Source organism: Cucurbita pepo, chromosome 15 (assembly GCF_057944985.1).
Source record: "Cucurbita pepo subsp. pepo isolate OVF chromosome 15, ASM5794498v1, whole genome shotgun sequence".
In the NCBI taxonomy this organism is placed as follows: domain Eukaryota; kingdom Viridiplantae; phylum Streptophyta; class Magnoliopsida; order Cucurbitales; family Cucurbitaceae; genus Cucurbita; species Cucurbita pepo.
The window spans coordinates 4,088,564-4,108,541 of NC_141812.1; the positions used below are offsets into that span (position 1 = coordinate 4,088,564).

A 19,978-nucleotide genomic window follows, 5' to 3' on the forward strand; every position below is an offset into this window, starting at 1 on the left:
CCTTCTAAATGGTGTTTCGTTCTCCTCCCCAAACAATGTAGGATTGTGGAATCTCACAATCCACCCCCTTCTGGGCCTAGCCTCCTCGCTGACACTCGTTCCTTTTTCCAATCGATGTGGGACCCCCGCCAAATCCATCCCCTTTGAGGCCTAGCATTCGCTTACTGGCACACCGCCTCGTGTCTACCCCTTTCGGGGAACAACCTCCTCATTGGCACATGACCCAGTGTGTGACTCTGATATCATTTTGTAACGTTTAAATCCACTGCGAGCAAATATTGTCCTCTTTAAACTTTTACTTACGGGCTTCCCCTCAAAGAACGAGTGCCAGCGAGGAAGCTGGACCCTGAAGAGGGTGGATTAAAATAAAATACGTACTACATGTATCATTACTACCATATATGAAAAATTATTGAACTTAATTCGTTTTAAAAACGGTCATGAATTTAAATATTCATAAATTCATTTTAAATATCATAATAACATTATAAAAAGTACATGGTTGACAACAATTCCTATTAATGTTTAGAAATTAAATTTTGTTGACCAATCCTAACATAAAGGCATTCCTATGTCTCTAATAAAACATCCCTAGTCTTCACGTCAATGATCCAAACTTTGGTAGAACCAATAACTTTTGCATTTAAGAAATTAACCCCTCTTTATACAAAATTTCGATCATCCAAGAAATAAGGCTAGAATTAGATTACCTCTTACAATCCAAGATCCAACATTTGGAACCATAAAGTACAAAATCCGACCCATGTTTTAAGCTCATTTTTGTGCACCTACCGTGGTAACTAGAAGCAAACAATTCTTTACGGACAATTCAAGGTTGTCCCATTTAGTTTTTCATTAAGGGTTTTCCATCTTGCATCAAAACAACACGTATGACCAAACCACTTGCATCAAATTCAATTTCAAAAGTTTTCTCGAAGTTAGGTAAGACAAATAATGGTGCATTGGTTAATTTCTTATTAAGCTCATTGAATGCATACTCTTTGTATTTTTCCCATTTAAAAACCAAATTATTTTTCACTGAGTCGTGCAACTATGTACTAAATCTTTTATAAATCTATGGTAGAAGCTAACCCATTCTCTTGTATTTTTTCATTTTAAAAAAAACATTATCTTTTATATATCTGTTATAGAAGCTAACTAACCCGAAAACTCTCAACTTCAAAGTTTTTTTTTGCTGTTGGACAATCCTAATTGACTTTTTTTCTACTTTGCCTCCCATAAAGTCAAGAAAGTTAAATTTTTCATACAAAAACTACACTTATTAAAATTAGCATAAAGTTACTCCTTTCTAAGAATAATCATAACATGCTCTACGTGTTCATACAAAGTCTTCGAATAAATTAAAATATCATCGAAATACACCGACTTTAGATCCCTAGAAAACTAGGGTTGTTACAATTCTTAACATTAATTTGATATCTTATGTAAAAATATTATTACCTGATAATCTTCAAGGGTTCGTGATTTAAACCCAGCAGCACAGTAATCAAAATAGTATTCCCAAGTTCGTATGAAACCTTGATCAAACCCGAGTTCAAATATAAATTAGATTTTGATTTGAAATCGTTTATTATAATAATGGTTTCTTACCTTTGATTGTTCAAGAAATTATTTCTCCAACACCTCAATGTTTGATAGTAATGAATTCCAATATTTTCCAAGTGCTCCATTGTTATCAAGCCATGAACATAAATCACTCTGGGGCCTCAAATGTTATCAAGTATCTAGACTAGAGTCTAGAGTGTGTTATAAGCTTCATGTTACGCTTAGAGTCAAGTAGTCAAGATGTTTCTTCACGTAACATTTTTAAGAAATCGATATGCTACTTTTAGGTCAATAGACCAAGATAAGTTTACGATACACCCATGCTCTAAAGTATTGAAAATTGTTCACTAAGAATTCATATATTTCCTCCTAAAGGTAAGAAATTGTGAAAACAATTAAGCACAATTCAAAAACAAAATCTAAAAAATCTAAATTGTTCTCCAATGCATTTATAAAACGTTTCCCTCGAAACTTTTAAAACGCTTCGGTTAGGGAGAATTTTTCACACCCTTGTAAAGAATATTTTGTTTTTCTCCCCAACCGATGTGGGATCACACACAATGTGACTTAAGCAGCTTTGTTTAATCAAATATATTTTAAAACGTTTATGCTAGCAAATATTGTCCTCTTTGGGCTTTCCTTTCGGGTTTCCCCTGAAGATTTTTAAAACGCTAGGGAGAAGTTTTCACACTCTTATACAAAAAATGTTTCGTTTTTCTCCCCAACCAATATGAGATCGCATACAATGTGACCTAAGCTGCTTTGTTTAATCAAATATATTTTAAAATACTTCTATAAGCAGATATTATCATATTTGGGTTTTCCCTTTTCGCCCTTCCCCTCAAGATTTTTAAAACACTTCTGTTAGGAAGATCTTCTCACTCCCTTATATAAAATGTTTCATTTTTCTTCCCTACCGATGTGGGATCTCAATCAATGTGACCTAAATTGCTTTGGCTTATCCAATATATTTGATAAACAAGAATCGAAGGAAGAAAGAGATATTACTAAGGCCAATGTGGGCATATTGCAATTGTTGTTTGGACAAAGTAATGGCAGTAGTGACATCGAGTTTGCTTAACTATTTCAATAGCTAAAGTTCCCCAACCACACCCAATATCCAAAACCTTATGCTTTTTGTTGATTCTTGCCTATTAAGAAATAAGGATTAGGTAACATATGTTTAGTTGTGTAATAATATAATAATCACCTTCTTAATAAGAACACAGATTTTCTTCAATTGTGGGATCCTCAAATCTTCATCTTCCCTCTTTGTTAAGAAAACAATGCAAAAACAAAACATTATCATATAGATTATTAAATTTTTAATAAATAAAAGTTGGATATACGAACCTTAAAGATGGCACATGAGTACACCATTGTATCATCCAAGAAGAGAGAAAAAAGTTCATTGCTCTATACAACCAAATAAATTATTCAATAAGAATTTCAAGGTTTTTACGAAACAAGAGAATAATTTGATATTGAACGTATAGGGTTCGTACCAAGATTCAACACCTGATAGTTAATGGTATCGACTTTCACTTGCATGTCCTACAACATGACTAAGTTATCTACCTTACTTGAATAACTTCTAAGACGGAATACTATTCCTACAAATCAACATGGGTTCGTTTAGGCTGTTTTATCCTCACTCACATGGTTTCTAGAAAAAATTTCAAAAGGTGACACAAAATAGATTGCTCAAACCTAAGCATGTTTGATTTTAAAGTTCTTACGATTAACCCACTAAAAAAAGAAATGTATACCATTGGTATAAGTTATAGCTATCAATTCTCGTAAGTCTTTCTTAACCATTATTTCATTTTTTTTTTATAAGGGTGTGAAACCCTCTTCGTAGCAGACACGTTTTAAAAACCTTGAGGGGAAGCCTGAAAGGAAAAGTCCAAAGAGGACAATATCTTCTAGCAGCGGGCTTGAACCGTTACACTTATATTCTAGTTTTGTTTTGATTAAATCAAAATATTGCAGTACAAGAATACGATTCGAGAGACTAAAAAAAAAATTAATTAATCCATATAATACCAGGTCATAATGACGAGAAATATTTTTACGAGCTTGTGCAATTGTGATGCTGAAAGAAATACTTCGTATGCTATAGTTGCGGTAATTAATGGAGGAGACCACCATCTCCTACAAAAAAGTAGACCAGCATGAGTAGAACCAAATATTCTTTAAATGGGTGTAGAAACCTCTCCCTGACAGACACGTTTTAAGATGCTGAGGCTGACAACAATATGTAACGAACCAAAGCAAACAATATCTATTAGTAATCTTAGAGTTCTATTTGACATACCTTGTTGTGTTGTTTAGTGTATCATTATTTGCAATGAGAAGCTGCAAAAGAGAAGGTGCGCATGAACGAGGGCGATCATTAACAACCTTAATTAGGGTTAGAAAGAAATGAAGTAATTAAGCTCACCAAAATAAGGTTAAGAAGACCTTCTTCTTTATCCATTAATGAAAATTCTCCATTGATATATGCATCTGCAAGCCCTAAGTCAGCTTCTCTCCTAACCGGCCAAAATTAATTATATTTTATCCTTTTTTTTCAACCATTTTTTAATAAAATAATAATAATAACAAAAAAGAAATAATTAAATTACCTTCCAATAAAACTGAGGGTGGTGAACTTTTAGAACAACTTTTTGGAGGAAGCTGTTAGTTGTTGTTCCCTCGAAGGTAAATATTTCTCCCCCATCTTCCATTATACTGTCATCAAATTCTCATTAAGAAGAAACAAATGAATATAGTATCGTGTTGGCTCACATTAACGATCCGGTTGATATGTATCGACCAAGAAATCTTGTAACAAAAGGGCGTGCTCCTTTTTCTGTTAGAGACGATATCATGTGTTTTGGATTGTTTAAAAGACTGAACGTTGCCATGCTACTTGCCTGCATTCAAGGTTTTTGTGTTACTAAACTTTCATCAAATCATTCAAAATCTACCAAAGAATATTAAGGAATATATTGGCACCATTCGTAAAAAAAAATTTAAAATTACATTCTCGAGTCAAATCAATGTTTTTATTTTTTCGTTTTTTGTTTTTAGACGTTGACTTGATCGTCATAGTTCGAGTTTCACCTTTCTATAAAAAATATTTCTGAAATTGTAAGTAAATATTCATCTTTGAACCAGTACCAAAAGCTTTTATTTCTCAAAAATTAAAATTAAAAAGTGAAAAAAAACCATTAATATAAATGTTATCGAATGACTCTAATTATGTTACGAAATGAAGATTTGAGGACAAAAATAGAACAAAAGTCATATTTGAAAGCAAGAAGGGTTACTTGATATGATCCACAAAATCAAAGTTCTCTTCTCTTCGATGCTATCAAACTCATTTATAGCTTTCAAGGAGGTTCCACAATAAATACAAACTATACCCTAATAAATGTAAGAGAGAAACTACCACATCTAATCAAAGGCCGACCTAGAGCTAAGAGGACATGAATTTATATAAGGTTAGAAGTTTCGTGTGAGAGATCTCATATCGATTGGAGAGAGAAATGACTGTCAGGGACGACGCTAGACCCCAAAGAAGGGTGGATTGTGAGATCCCACATCGGTTGGAGAAATCAACTAAGTATTTTCTATAAGGGTGTGAAAATTTATCCCCAACAGACTCGTTATAAAAACCTTGGAGAGAAACTCGAAAGTGAAAGCCCAAAAGGTACAATGTCTATTAGTGGTGGGTTTGGGTTGTTACAGTTGATATCAGAGCCAGACAGCGGTGTGCTAGTGAGGATGCTAAGCCCCAAAAGGGAGTGGACACCGGTCGGTGTGCCATCGAGGATGCTGGGCCTCGAAAGGGGTGAACATCAGGCAATGTGCCATCGAGGATGTTGGATCCTAAAGGGGGTGGATCGTGAGAGATCTCACATCGATTGGAGAGAGAAATGAGTGCCAGCAAGGACGAAAGGGGGACGAAACATTATTTACCTCAACCTAGTAGTAGACTTGGGTTGTTACATTTCGCCTATGAAATTCTATATCGGTATCCAGATATAGTCTTTATTCTCAATTTTTTGTCTAATAAATTCTTAAAATTTCAACTAGTCTCTTATTTATTCAAAAAAAAAAAAAAAAAAAAAAAAAAAAAACAGAAATTTATGGTTATATTAAACATAAAATTTAATTATAAAAATTTATATAATTATAAACATAAATATATAAAGGAAGAATGAAAGTTATATATAAATCTAAGTTCTTAAAATTGGCTTATAAGTTAATTTTTAGATTATTAAATTACTATCACAATTATTATTAAATGATTAAATTACTATCACAATTATTATGGAATTATGAGGAACTTTCTTAGCATTAATTTATGTTTGGATGAAAATAGAGGAATGGGATGGGTAACTTCGTTTAAATTTCAACCCAATTGAAATTATGACGAACTATTTATAATAATTATTTATTTACAAACTTTGAGTTTAAATCTAATTTGTTTATAAGCGTTTAAATTTTGTCATAAAACATAAACTTTATCTTAAAACACTGTCATGGACTTACATGTTCGAAAACATCTTTAATACGACTCATCGAAATACTAAATGAAATAAATAAACCCTATACATCTTAGAAGTAATATTTATGATGAAGAGTTTCCTGAAATATAACTTAAATGATGTTATCAATGATGAATGTACGAAGGTTTATGCATGCATGTTACTTAGAAGTAATATTTGAAGTATGTATAGGGTTGTGTCATAGGAATGATTTAAGATGAAAATTATAGTGACCTCATGCATATTGTATGTTTATTTACATCAAGTTGCTTCCACTTTTTATGATAATGACTATAGACACGTACATTATGATGATGATCCTCATGTCTTATATGATACTTGTGGGTTTATTGTACCTTCAAACGTTTGGCTACAGCCAACTAACCCGACTATGATGGGACTAGGGGGTGTATGAACCGTTTGGTGGGCTCACGCTCACACTTGTGGGCCATGTATAGGCAAGTACTACACATCCAATTTGTGTAGACCAGAGGGCACCTCTATGATGGTTTTGAATGATAGGGATCCCTAAATCATAAGTTGTATGTGTTTGCATTCTTTGACGCCCAATAGTAGGTCACTTACTCGATATTTTTTACTGAGTATTTTTTAAAATACTCAAGTCATATGCAACTTCTATATTTTTTTTATAGATAAAAGCAAGATACCCATGTACAGTTGGAGACGACATCACAAGTAAAGACCATGACACATACACAGAATTGCTATATTTAAATTCTTAGACCTTAGATTAGTATAAGTCGTTGTCATTTTTTTAATATTTACTTAGTTTTATTTAATTTTTCTTTTGTGTTGCTTTAATAACCTTTTCTTAAACATGATAGTCTATAACATTGTTCTATGAAGATGTTTTAAATGAATATTTTCGTATAAGAGATTACATCATGTATATGATAGCGACTTTAGGTTAGCAGAAAACTAAGGTCGTTACTTTTTATAAATTTATTTTTTATTTTTTTTTCTTTGGTATGGTCGAAAGGCGGAGATTACCGAAGCCCAACGGATAAATCCAATGGGCCTAACACCCTCTGAATTGGGCCCAAATCGTTTAATGCCCAAAAAAAGTTAGTACCTGACGACATTGGGTGTAATAATAAAAAAAAAAGAAAACAAATCGGAAGCCTTTCTCTTATCAGAGCCAGGTTTCGATCTTGGGACCTGTGGGTTATGGGACCTGAACATTCTATGTTAAATATTAAATAAATTACTTTCATTTCAAATATATTATTTGGTTCTTCCGGTATGTGTTACTATTGGCAAGGATGGTAAGCTTAATTTTTAAAAATAAAGAATAAAAAGAATAAACTTTATTTAAGCTTTTTTTTAAATGTGTTTTGAAAAATAAAGCTAAATTATGGACCCGAGAGGGTCCATGCCTGAAAGAACTCGGATGCATGGATGCATAAGATGTCCCAACGATAAGTTAACTCATGGGGTGATTCTCAGTAGAAATGCCTGACCAAGCTATGATTGTGGATGACTTCTCGAGACTTGGGATGACATCACCATATGCAAACCATGTTAATGGGAATCAAGATGACGAAATAAGATGCGACATTCCGTAAGACATACCTTGGCCTAGAATAGAGATAATGTCGAGCCAAGTGACTTGACCTAGAGATGAAACAAGTGTCATGACCCAAATTACGATGCTTCGAAAAATTGGTCCGCAATAAAACCCAAAAATAAACAAAAGAAAAATAAAATGAAACAAACCATTAAATATAGAGTGAAATTCTCATGATTTCGTAATCCAAATCAATAGGTATATAAAATAGGTATTGTTCTAGTTATTTACAAATGGAGAACCGGTGCGAAAACCAATACAAATGACAATCCAAAAGAAAAAATATAAAATATTATTGACACCCCGGGTCGATACCTCTCTGTGGTAATGCAGCTCCCGAGCACCTTTTCACCTCAACCGGTACCTAAAAAAGAAAAGGAGAAAGGGCTGAAATACTCAGTAAGCAGCCTACCTATAGTCTCTCATCGCATCCTTAATTTAATATGTTTCCACAGTCACAAGCCTCTAAGAAGTTCTAGTATCCCCTAATATTACTTCACTCCACAATGGTGTATATGACGAGCTAATCTTTTAGTGTAGTCTATCATCTCTTCTCATAATGAGTTTCCTCCACACATAATAGTAGCTCCTCAATATACTACTTATGTAGTCCCTCGTGCACTCTCAACGTTGGTTGGTTGTACACACAATAGTGTATCCTCAAGGTGGGTTTTATACACATAATAGTGATTCCTTGTGCTATTATCTACTTATGTAGTCCCTCATATACGCTCAAAGCAGATTGTCGTACATACAATAACTATCCCTCATGTTACCCACTTATGTAGTCCCTCGTCCCCTCTCAAGGCGGGTTATCTTACACACAGTGGTAGTTTCTTATATCGTCTACTCACGTAGTCCCTTGTCCCCTATCAAGGCGGTACTCTAGACATAGTAGTGAGTATTCGGCTCACTATTTATATAGTCTCTTGTCCCCTATCGAAGCGGGTTATATCTCACACACACAGTGACTCCTTAAATAGTCTCATTTGCATTACCACTGATCTCATAAGTTATCATAGTTCATCTTGGGTACAATGGAGATATATTATGTTCTAGAGCATCTAGGTGGATTAGGTCACAACTTACGTTTCTAAGTCGCTCGGGTTAGCTCCTCATGGCTAAGTCAAATCTCGAGGTGTACCTAGGTCTCTAATCGTCATTCACCATCCAATGATTCTCAACATACTGGAAACGTATCAACCTAAGACGTTGCATAACCACTATGTTCTATTGCCCTAAATGTAATCTGATTCATGCTTGCTTTACTAGGGTGATATTATATCGATCACCTAGTGTATGAAAATCATGATCTAAAAGTTCATGCAAGCTAAAGAGATATTCCTATCAATCAAGTAAACATAGATAATTCATACATACATTCGCCTGAATTTAGCATACAACAGGGAGTTAGCGTCCATCTAGCACTCGAAGTGCAGATCACAACTTTTCCTGAAATCATTTAATAAACATGCGTTCTCTCTTCTCATGTTAGGGGCAATTTCTTAATTTTTTTAACATGCTTGCACACCTATTCATATAAGCTCATTTAAGTTCTAAATATACATATTCTAACCACCTAAGGTGAGATAAGCTTGCATACTAGAACGTCCTAGTGACTCTTACAGGTATTTGCCCTCTCTAGCTTGTGCTTTCACTCGTTGGAAGCTCCAAATTTCCAAAAAATTCACATATAGGTCCTAATTCAAATTAAGTTAGGGCAAGTATCAAAACCGAAATGGAAAACAATCAAACGATGGCTAAACGAATCCAAAAACCACCTTACACGCTCCCCACGCTCAAGTGGGATGGTTTCACACGTGGCTCCCACATGCGAGTGTCATGCCTGGTAGGGAGGGGAAGTCGAGCCTCTGTGTCGCCATGTTTCAGTGGTTGATTGATGGACCCAAGTCAAACAACACATGTTCAAATCTAACAGCACGCGGATCTCTCAAGTTTTCACTCTGCTAACACGTGTCGAAAGTGGTTCAGTTCAAGTTGTCCTATTCGAGCACAATTCACAGATCGGGCGAGCGCGGGTAGGCGGGTTCGGGTTAACTTGTGGGTTAGACCGGCTACACATCGCCTCCAGAACTAGTCGTGTTGTATCACCTGCAAAGCACCAGCATCAACTTCTAAACCAGTCGTGCTTCTCCTCTTGTTGCGAAACACGCTTGCGAAACCGCGAATTATAGAATTCTGGTGAGTTATCTAACTTTTTTTTTTACACTTTTATACGTTTGTCAATAGAATCCATCTAAACTTAATTTCTTCGCGAGATTTGTAGAGTTTTATTCCATCTACACCAACTTATTTTTCTTAGAATTTATAGTAACTATATGCAAAGTTATTCAAGTCCAAAGTCGGCAAAAATCAAGTTTCTTATGATTCTTCGAGGCTTTTAAGAACTCCTACCTCTAGCGTAGTTTGCCTCCAAATTCCTTCACGAGAAAAGTGTGAAAGTACTTTAAGATCCACGTACTAAAATTATATAGATTGATTCCATAAAAAAAAAAAACTTACGAATCTTGTTGTAAACCCACGATCTAAAACCCAAAAACAACCTTACTTTCTTCCTCGTTTCTTGACGAAATCGAACGAATAAAGTGCCAAGAGATTGACTCGGGGTCAAGATGAAGCCTTCTCTCACCGGATTGGAGCGTTTTTCTTATTTATTCTTCATCAAAAACCCTAACTTTTTTTTTTTTTCATGTGTTTTGTTAAGGGCCTCTTCAGACCCAAAGACAAAAAAATAATAAATAGTATAAAAGGAAAAATGACCATTTTGCCCTTCGTTTGACTTTGACCCGCGTTTTTCTGATTTTTTTACAATTTTATTTTTATATTTTTTCTAGATTTTTTTTTTTTTTTCTTCTACCATGTCCTCAAATTCGACCTCTAAGACCGTCAATAAAATCCCAAGAGTTTATCTTAAAAGGAGAAATCGAGAAAATTAATTCTCATTAGAGACACGGGTAGCATGTGTGGCCTACCAGACTTAGATTTTGTATGAGTTTTGTTTGGTTGGCGAAGGCAGGTCTCACCTAAGGTTCAACGAAGCTACAACGTCCTATATAAAAAATGTGATTGAGGCTTGAGTTCCCTTCAAACATGTCATGAGCGTGTCAAATTCATGACACTGCATGCTTAAAAAAAGTATAATTATAACATTGGGCATTCGTGTCGGACGAGTTTCGAATGATTTGGCTGTTGAGGCTTAAGTTCAAACATAAGTTTGGATTTTGAGCCATGTTCGAATCTAAGCTAGTTTCACAAAATTTCCTTTTTGTAACTGTCTTTTGGCCACTTTTTTGATAGATTCTTCATCCCTTTTGACCCGTTTTGACAACGAATTCTTGACACGGTTCTAATAACACATAAATCAATCGATACTTTTCTTTTCTAATGCCATAATTTTAACGAAATTGGAATAACTTGATAGTAAGGAGAAATTTGAAAATTGACTTACTTTAATAGCCTCTTTCAACAACGATGATTCTTCTTTCGTATACTAGATTTGCGCAATACATGAGATGAATTATCCAGAACCTGTATCCAACTATTAGTCTCTCTTTTTGACTTTTCAGTGAAAAAGGGGGAATGAATCGGGTCTTTGCTTTTTCCGTTCATATTCCAGATTGGGGTCATCCTTGTAGTAATCGTATAAACTGGGTTGTACCTATTCTGATGCGACATATCGACTGCTACAGTTCAGGAAGAGTTCTTATAGCAATTGGATTCTAGGAGAAGTTGGATGAGTGATTGATGTGGAGACGAAGATTATTAACGACGACCTTTGAATGAAAAGAACACTTTTTTTTTTTTTTTTGCAATAGTTTATGGCTCCTCATTCAATTGATTTTTCATAATCGAGCATCCCCTTGTGACGTGGACAATACATCTTTTCCCAGATACTTCTAATATTTTCCACAAATAAAATATCTCAAAGAAGATATTTCAAACATTAAATAATTTATAAATAATTAAATACCATTATATTTAAATTAAGAAACAAAGTCGCTTTGGCCGAGTGGTTAAGGCATGTGCCTGCTAAGTACATGGGGTTTCCCCGCGAGAGTTCAAATCTCTCAGGCGACGAAATTCAATTTTCTTTTTTTTCTTCTTCAATAAATAAATGCTCATAGGAATGTAGAAGGAAATAATAATAAGAAAATCCAATGGCCTTTTTAAATCTGAAATTAGAAAATCCAATGGGCCCAATAACCCTAAACGGGGCCCAATTCGATTAATAACCGAACAAAATAGTGAAACCTTTGAAATTGGACAAAGAATAAAGAAGCCGGAGATTGAGGAAGCCCAATGGATAAATCCAATAGGCCCAACAACTTCTGAACCGGGCCTAATTCAAAAGGTGAAGGATTAAAAAATAATATCGGAAGCCTTTCTCTAATATCAGAGCCAGGTTTCGATCCTGGGACCTGTGGGTTATGGGCCCACCACGCTTCCGCTGCGCCACTCTGATTTGTTAGTAACTCAGTAGTATTTTATAGAATAACTAAATGATTTGTTTCTTTAGATATTCATTAAATTTATCTTTAATATGTAAAAAAAAGAGTTCAAAACTTTATTTTATTTGGTTTTTTAGTTACCTATTTCAAATTGAAATTATTTTTTTTTTTAAAGTAAAATCCAATATGGTTATAATTTCTAAGTTCTAACTTCTTTTATAAGATAATAAGATTTCTATAAACATTTTATTTTTTATTTTTTATCTTTAAGAATTCAGCTTACCATCTTTCTATATAGTTTTTTTTTTTTTTTTAAATATGTTTTATATAATAAAGCTAAATTATAAATATTTAAAAAAAAAAAAAAGTTTACTAATTTCTTTTATTAAATTAAGAGTTTAATTTTATTATTGGTTCCTAAAATTTCAAAAATGTTTATTAGGTCCATACAATTTTAATTAGTGTCTAATTGTAAAAGTTATTGGTAAAGTTCAAATTAAACCTTCATTAGGTGTAAAGTCCTAAAACGGTATTTTTGGTGTAAAGTCCTAAAACGGTATTTTTGGAAAATGACTTTAAAATGATAAATTTGGGAATGTAACCCACATGAACTCCAATTTACAAGGATGACTTTCATTAATGTCAAAATTTGCAAAAAAAAAATTAGCCCTAAAAAGAGGTCATTTGCAAATATAGCCTTAAAGGCGTAAAATCTAAAAATAGCCTCACACGTCACTTATTACGTTGGGATGTTTTTCATGACATGCTCGGAGAAAAATAACTAAAGGAAGACTCTCGATCTCTTTATGGAAGTTTTGGTCTAAGTGCTTGAAGTCCTTTCTTGCAGGTGTTTAAGAAAGGATTGGTTGAGGTATGATAGGGAAGGAGTTGTGAGAGATGAAGGGAGTGATGAGATCACTTGTAACAACCCTAAATTTCTACTTACATAGACGGCTACCATTGTCCTAACCTAATCATTTAAGCTTCAACATAAAACATAAATTCATCTCTAAAATGTTCGAAACATTGTCATCGACTTACATATTCGAAAACATCTTTAAAATGATACAACAAAATACTAAATGAAATAAATAAATGTTAAAATTAAAAACACTTCATTCAACCTAAGTCTAAGAAAATAACTACAACTACCCTATGTATGTGTCATAGTCTCGAATTACGATGTCGTTATCAGCCGTACAGGGGTGTCTTGTCTTTACCTGAAATAGAAGTAGCACGTGGCTAGAGTATATTAAGAAATATTTAGCAAGTGATCCCACTTTTTGGATTAGATGCAAGCAGAAACAATAGTCTATATTTTCTTAAGCGGATATTCTGTATGGGTTAATTGGATGTGTATTTACGGTTCTACACACGGTCCACACGTGTGAGTATGGACCCACAAGTCGATTCGCACACCTCCGAGCCCCTTTCATGGTCAGGTGAGCATTCTCTAGAGTTGCTGATGTTAGACACACATTAGGTATAGCAACCGTCGCAATATTATGATAAACATAATGATCGTTTTCTTGTCTCATAGTGTATGCGTCCGTACGTCCCAACATTTCCATTCACTATCGTATAAAACAACTCCTTTCCGTTATCCTTCACATCATATCATTATTATAACTTTTCATGCAAATTTCGGGGTTTTGCATCATGTCGTCACATTTTGTCGTATATCATTCATGTTATGCATCGTGTCATATCATGTCATATATATATATCATCGGCATATTATATAACATGTACTATATCGTCAAACGTGTTACACCATAACATTTATCATATTTGTTGACTTTTTTGCCTTTAATATCAAATTAATTAATTAATTAATTGATGTTTTTGATGATAACAAACCTCCCTTCAATTATTAACAATTCTGAGTATTTTGTTCAGAGTGTAAGATTGAGAATAACGATTTCAACGTCTTTTTTGGTTCACTCAAATTAGAGCTAAAACGAAGAACTTTCAGTCAAAACAAGATACCCGACGTGATGATGTGGCAGCAAAATTGACATTATGGACCAATCGAATTCAAAACAAGATACCCGATATGATGATGTGGTGACAAAATTGACATCATGGATCAATCGAAAACACAACACACAGAACATAAAACACGATACACAACTTCTTTAAAAGCCTCCATTGTTGCTCTCTCCAAAGCTTCCAATTCTATTTTTGGTTTATCTTATTCTTGAGAGAGATGTCTATTGTATTGTGAGAAGGATTGAGTTTGCTCTTGCACTCGTAAAAGGAGCGGTGTAGCAGTTGGGCTCTGATCCGAGGAAAGAGTCAGAAAGTTTTATTCCCAAGAGGAGCTTGGGGAGTGGAGTAGGTCGAGTTTGACCGAACCACTATAAAACTACTGTGTTATATTTTCTAACCCTTTTCCTATTTAAATTCTAAATTATTGTTAAGTTTTATTGCATGGTATAAGTTTTATTGTTACTAGAAAAAACTTAATAATTATATTGTTGAAACCCTATTCACCACTCTAGGGTTGTCATATCGATCCAACAATATTATCAGTACATCACATCATAACACGTGTCGTAACATTCTCATATCATCTCAGTCACATCGTATCACGGACGTATTGTGGACTTATCATTTCATAAACATATTATAGTCATATAGTTTCATATACATATCATAGTCATATTTTTTCATAAACATATTATAATCATATCGTTTCATAAACCTATCATAGTCATATCGTATCATAAACATATCCAAGTCATATCATTTCATAAACCTATCCTAATCATATCGTTTCATAAACATATCCTAGTCATATCATTCATAAACATATCATAGTCATATCATTTCATAAACATACCATAGTCATATCATTTCTTTAATATATCACACATATTAAGCATATAACACCTGCAGAACCACGAGGCACGTGTCAACATACAAACATCAACTTTTAACCAAACCAATAGTAAGACCACTTACTTTGTTCACCTTAGCCAGCATTCTCCCTAATTTCTAGTACATTTTAATTCCGTCCCTCGAAGTTGTCCTAAGTATCGTCGATAGTGGTTTCCTATTAGAACGTCCATCTTGTTTCATTAATAACTCAAATTCTTTAGCTCAAATTAACTTAATGTAAGAAATTGGACCTTATACTGACCTTAATTGCCTTAAACAAGGTCAATTTCTACTTCGAAATGGTCCGAATGTGGAACTGGTGAAAAATATAATTTATCGAGCCAAGAAGCCAAAGTCTATGTCGTTGGAGCTACCAAAGTTGAGCCGAGCTGACTGAGCTGCGTGAGTCGAAGGAGTCGTTAGATGCAAGCGCGACACGAGGTAAATAGAGAAGGCGACGTGTGTGCATGTCACAATCAGGTCGAGGTGCGGGTCGTCAAATCTCTCTTTCGGGCGTGCCGATCGCATTTGTTGAGTGCAAGTTTGGTTGTGTACGCCATCAGGCCGCAAGTTGTACTGCTATTGGGCCTAACTACGGGCTGTTGTAGGTGGGCCGAGGATTGTGCCCCGTTTCTGCTGGACCAATTCCTCAACTTGGTTCCAAGCGATCTTCGACCACATTTTCTCTCTCCTTCCTAGTTTAAATTCTTTAGATTAGTATGACTATCTTTTTAAGTAGAAATTTTTGCATTATGCATAATTAGATTTAGCTAGTTAAATTATTTTATGCAAAATTAGATTTAGTAGTTTAAATTATTAGGAATAAGTAGTCTTATTATTGGCTCGATCGGAAGACTTGCCTTATGTATGATAACATGTGCCTAGTGGCCCTTGAATGTGTTATTTACGTTTTATCTTATATGATGATGTGACTATATTATATGATAATAAGACTATATATATGATGATGTGACTACATTTATGATGATGTTATACAACGATGTTATAAGATGACGTTATATGATGATGATATGATGATGACATGATGATGATGATGTATGATAATATGATGACGTAAATTGTATGATGATGAGATGCTTTAATATGACGTTATTCCATATTAAGATGACGTGCATGTATTAAATGCTACGATGCATTATGATGTTGATTTTTTTTTCTAAGACACGACTCTAGTTGATGTTAATGATGATGAGTGTATGAATGTCAATACCTGCATGTGAACGGTGGATAGGGTTGTGTCACAAAGATGGATTAAAAAGGAGAACTACACGGACTTCATGCATTTGTATGTACATATACATCTGGATACTTCCTCATTTACGGTGATGAGTATGCACGCGTACATTATGATGATGATCATCATCATGCCTCGCATGACATTCAAAGGTCTGCTGTCCTCCAAGCTACAGACAGCTAGCTCGACTATGATGGATCTAGGGGGTGCAAACCTCCTGGAATCCACGCTCGTACGTGTGGGTCGTGTATAAGGAAGTACTACCTATCTAATTTTATATTAATTTTTCTTTTACCAAAAAAGACCAAAAAAAAAAAAGACTTTTTAACTTTAAAATTAGAAAGAAAAAAACCGTCGAAAATGGAGAGAATATATATTATATATAAATTTAAAGAAAAAAAAAAAGGCCAACGGATAAATCCAATGGGCCCAATGTCTCTGAATTGGGCCCAATTCGTTTAATACCCAAAAAAGAAAAATAAAGAGAGTCGAAATTGGGGAAAGGATAAAAACGTAAATCGGAAGCCTTTCTCTTATATCAGATATCAGAGCCAGGTTTCGATCCTGGGACCTGTGGGTTATGGGCCCACCACGCTTCCGCTGCGCCACTCTGATTTGTTGAACATTGTATGATCAAATTCTATATAAATTGGGTTATTTTGAAATATATTATTTGGTTCTTCCGGCATGTGTGCTGATTCTCTTTATTTAGTCTTCATCATTCCTTAAAATTTATTCTTACGTAAATAATAATAATAATATAAATAAATAAAATATGAGTTCAATTAATATTCAGCTCCATATTACAATAATTAAATGATAATTCAATTTCATTTTTAAAAACTAAACTTTATTTTATTCATTATGTCTCACAAAAATTTTATTTCAGCCAAATTGTTTTTTTTTTTTAATTTAATTGTCATTAATTTATTGTACATCACTCCATTGACCTAGTGGATGACAAGTTGTAATCATAGATATAATCATTATAGGCAAGTTGACCATTCGAGTTGTTTGTAATTATAGCTACGTCAAAAGTTAGTTTTACCCATGTTATCTTTCATCTTAAACACCATTGATCTTCTAACGAATAATTACACATGAACGATTGTTCAACTCACATGTCTACACATGAACGATTTGGATCAAATCATTTGTAACAATTACAATGTGAGTTGTATCAATAATGTTACTAAGATAATGCATTTTGCGTTATCCATATACTATAAACCCTTTAGATTATTACATAAACATGATCATCTGTTCTGATACCAACTTTAATGACCTTAGATTTCAACTACCTAAAGTCGTTACTGTCATCTTAATCTAAGCTCATATGTGGAATATAACTCCTAAAAAATCATCGTTAAAATCATAAGTTCAAAATAAACATAACTTCGTCATTGAAAACAATGTCATGGTCTTACGTGTTCAAAACATAATTCAGAAATGAAATTAAAAACGATAATGAAATTAATTTAAAACATGAAATGCATAACAACCTATTTTATTCTATGTTTAGGAAATTAAATATGCTACTAGCCTATGCACGTGCCATGGTCTCTGATTTGCGATGTCGTCGTCAACCGTACAGGAGTGTCTTGCCTTTGCCTGAAAAATGATATAGCACACGGCCTAAGTATGTCAATTATAGGGGCCATGTAAAGATTCAAACACGTGCAATAATGCTCTAGGGACCTATCATTAAAACATCGTAGGGGTGGCCTCCAGTCCAGACTGAATTGGATGTGCAGTACTTCCCTACACACGACCCACACGTGCGAGCGTGAATCCCCAAGCGATTCGCACCCCCACTAGACCCATCATAGTCGAGCTAGCTGTCTGTAGCGACGTCCGGAGATCAGCAGATCCTTGAGTGTCATGCTCGGCATGATCACCATCATCATCGTAGTGTACATGTCCGTACTCATCATCATAAAAGGGGAAGTATTTGATGCTTATGTACATACATAAATTGCATGAGGTCCCTATAGTTTCTCGTCTTTATGACACAACCCTAGCTCCATCCTTATATTACTATTAGTAATAAATGTGCATTAGCTTTCCTTCTTTAACATCATAAATAACATTTTGTAGGGGTGTGTCATTGGCCAAGTTACGACATAATGCAATACGACATTCACAACATGCATCTCAACTTAATATGGAAAATACATCATATTACAGAAACAACACCATACATCATCATCATACATAGTCATCATGTTATCGAAATACGTCATAATTATCATAACGCATCATCATACAAATTTTGGAAGCAAATAACTTAGGACACAAAACACAAAAAGGTGAGACATCGATCCCTAGCTCTTCCTTGACATTCTATGTTCAAGTTACATGAAGGAATCGAAGGGAGAAATGTCCTAGAATCAACTAGAGAATGTCGTTTTCAGGTGGTGGCGAAGTTAGTACACATGTCTTCTTCCCTTGTGGGAGGAAAAAGACGATGACAAGGCTGGTTTAACTGAACTGGTCACGTTAGCCCAAAAGTTGATCTCTCTAGTTTTTTATCAAATTGAACCCCTTTAGACCGATTTTTCAATCGTTCCATAACCTAGACTCCTCGAGAAAGTTGTCAAGAGAAATTTGGGCTAAATTGAGTAACGAAAGCTGAAGAAACGAGATCACTAATATCGGATAAGAGGTAGTAGCCATCTTTAACAAATAAGAAATGATGCGTATCAAAACCGTTGAAGTCTCAAATTATAAAATTAAAAAAAATAAATAAATAAAAACTGGATTTTTCAACTTTAAAATTAGAAAAATAAACCGTCTAAATTGGATAAAGAATAAAAAAAAAAAAAAAAAAAAAAAAAAAAAAAAAAATCGAAAGCCGTAGATTGTCGAAGCCCAACGGATAAAATCCAATAGGCCCAACACCCTCTGAATCGGGCCCAGTCGTTTAAATGCGAAGCCCGACGAAATTGGGGAAAGGATACCAAAAAAAAAAAAAAGTAAATTCGGAAGCATTTCTCTTATATCAGAGCCAGGTTTCGATCCTGGGACCTGTGGGTTATGGGCCCACCACGCTTCCGCTGCGCCACTCTGATTAGTTGCTCTTTAAGTCGTATTTGGTAACTTTTCTTTACAATATTAACTTTCCCTAAATATATTGTTTCATCTTTTGGATATTCCTTAAAATTTTTTTAAAAAAAATCCAATATGGTTATAATTTCTAAATTCTAACTTCTTTTATTATATAATAAGACTTCTATAATCGTTTTATTTTCTATTTTTTATTTTTAAAAATTAAGCTTACCATCTTTCTCTATTGTTTTTTTAAAATATAAAAATTATAAAAATAAAAAATAAAAAAAGTTTACAATTTTTTATTTATTAAATTTTACTTCGAATTCAACTGTATTTTCTAAGAAAGTAAAAAAGTTTCTTAACCCAAGTATGTATATATATATATATTTTAGGAAATGGATAGAGTTTTTTTTATTTTTTTCTTCTTTCGATTCTCAATTCTCCTCCACATGGCATAAGGTTAGAAGAGTTTATCAAAATTGAATGGGGTGCGCATTTCAAAGACAAAGGATTCGTATGTGAAAATAAATGGTGTTGGTCGATGAAAATAGTCTTTACTCTTAGAAGCGCTTCACTTAGTCATATTGTGGCTTCGGGACAAATTGTTAACTTGGTCATATTGTGGAAG

General features: G+C 34.0%; 4 non-coding genes across 4 annotated transcripts; 1 reads left to right on the top strand and 3 right to left on the bottom strand.

The window, feature by feature from the left end:
• The first annotated feature begins 11,708 nt into the window (after positions 1 to 11,708).
• TRNAS-GCU (transfer RNA serine (anticodon GCU)) lies at positions 11,709 to 11,790 on the top strand. The gene has a single exon. It is a non-coding gene; the product is annotated as a tRNA-Ser (tRNA).
• A 313-nt stretch (positions 11,791 to 12,103) lies between these two features.
• On the bottom strand, positions 12,104 to 12,175 carry TRNAM-CAU (transfer RNA methionine (anticodon CAU)). The gene has a single exon. It is a non-coding gene; the product is annotated as a tRNA-Met (tRNA).
• Positions 12,176 to 16,842: 4,667 nt separating this feature from the next.
• TRNAM-CAU (transfer RNA methionine (anticodon CAU)) lies at positions 16,843 to 16,914 on the bottom strand. Its single transcript has one exon. It is a non-coding gene; the product is annotated as a tRNA-Met (tRNA).
• A 2,384-nt stretch (positions 16,915 to 19,298) lies between these two features.
• On the bottom strand, positions 19,299 to 19,370 carry TRNAM-CAU (transfer RNA methionine (anticodon CAU)). Its single transcript has one exon. It is a non-coding gene; the product is annotated as a tRNA-Met (tRNA).
• Positions 19,371 to 19,978: the final 608 nt, after the last annotated feature.